Below are 1,973 nucleotides of genomic sequence, written 5' to 3' on the forward strand. Positions count from 1 at the left end.
CAAACGAGACAAAGAGAGAGGAAGAAAGAGAAGGAGAAAGAGAGAGAGAGAGAGAGAGAGAGAGAGAGAGAGAGAGAAAGAGAGAGAAAAAGAGAGAAAGAGAAGAGTAGAAAGCTCAACCAACTCGATCACACGGTTGTTACGTTCGTGTCTATTCCTTCGCGATGGAATTCGCGGTATTCCATTACCGTTTCGCTAACCACCCTTCTACAATACAGAAACTTACAAGCGAGACGAATGTAATAATTCGAAACCACCCCGATGGTTTCTCGCTTCGTTGAAAACGATATAACCGAATAATATAGATGATTATTGTAATTATTCATAACATTTAATACAACTAACTAATATACTTTCATAAAAATTAATTAATCTACGTCTATTATCCATATCAACTTATGAAGTTTATTTTGTTAGAACTGTATTTTTCTCCCCAAATTATCTTGCGATTTCTATACATTAGAATTATGAAATGCAATAAACTTATTATTCTAACATTTCTCTTCCGCGTTATTCTAGCAGAGTTTTCTCACTAGTCTCAAATTAATTATTATTCTTTTCTTTTCCCTCTATTTTTCTTCTCTCTTTCTCTCGTTACGACTCTTGGTCGTTGCAGTATGCATTACGAATGCATCAAAGAAAGAAAGAAAGATTAAAAAAAAGAAACAAAAACAAAGAAAGAAAGAAAGCGGGAGAAAAGACCTATACGAGTCGTGAAACACATTTATTTTATTACGTGGCCGGAAAAATTGTGAATGGAAATTACGTACACTTTCTAACATTATATACTACATACATATGTACATACATACATACATTTATATATACACATGTGTATATGTATAATTATATACACATATATATATCTTTTATTTATTTTTCTTTATTTGTCTCGTGTTAACTAACCAAATTCGAATCAGGAGATGTATAGAACCGAATGAAATAAATGCAATTAATATATAGAACAATTAATTTTCACCTCAACACGATCCGCATCGCCATTGGTGCTTGATCGTTGAAAAGAAAGAGAGAGAGAGAGAGAGTATGTTTTCAATGCGATAAATGCTATATATTCCACGAATTCACTAATTATTATTCACAATCATAATCGGAATCGATCGACAACGAACGATTAACGAGCTAATTGCGAAATAAATCAAAGACTTTCTCAACGATGTAACAATCTGGGAACATTATTTTTTGAGAGAAAGAGTAAATGTCAAGCTTGATTATCATTAATGAGTTATTACCTGACGATCAAACATCTCCCAAAATTTTTCTCATTCTATTTATAATATATACATATGAATTATTAATCCAAAGAAGAAATATGATTAACTTTCAATGCTTTTACGTAATAATACGTAGATATACGCATAGACTAAAACTAATCTCATACTTCTCTGATTTCTTTACAAAGATATGTTATAATTTCGTCGTATCTCACCTTAATGTCTCTTTAAGATAACACCGATTCTCACGACGAACTCTTTTCTTTTCTCTCTTTTTCTTCTTCTTCTTCTTTTTTTTTATTTCCTTACTTTTCTTTTTACTTTTCCACGTCGTAAAATTTTCTCGTGATTTCTTGATCATCTCGACAACGCCGATGAGAACGTTCAAGAAGAACAAGAACAAGAACAAGAACAAGAACAAGAACAAGAACAAGAACAAGAACAAGAAGAAAAGAAGAGGAGGAGGAGGAGGAGGGGGAGGAAGAGAAGAAGAAAGAGAATTCTTATAAAGAGAGGTCGTAACGTTGACTTCGATGAAAATAAATAAAGAGAAAATGTCGAGAGATTACACGAGAATATGTAGCTCTATCTCTCTCTCTTTCTCTCTCTCTTTTTCTCTCTCTCTCTTTCTCTTATTCAAAAAGGAACAAACATATGGCAGAGGAAGAGATAAAAGGAGGGAAGAGAGGAAGAGATAAAAGGAGAGGGATGAGGAGGTGAGATGTAGAAGCTTTACTGATA

Source organism: Vespula vulgaris, chromosome 18 (genome assembly GCF_905475345.1).
Source record: "Vespula vulgaris chromosome 18, iyVesVulg1.1, whole genome shotgun sequence".
In the NCBI taxonomy this organism is placed as follows: Eukaryota; Metazoa; Arthropoda; class Insecta; order Hymenoptera; family Vespidae; genus Vespula; species Vespula vulgaris.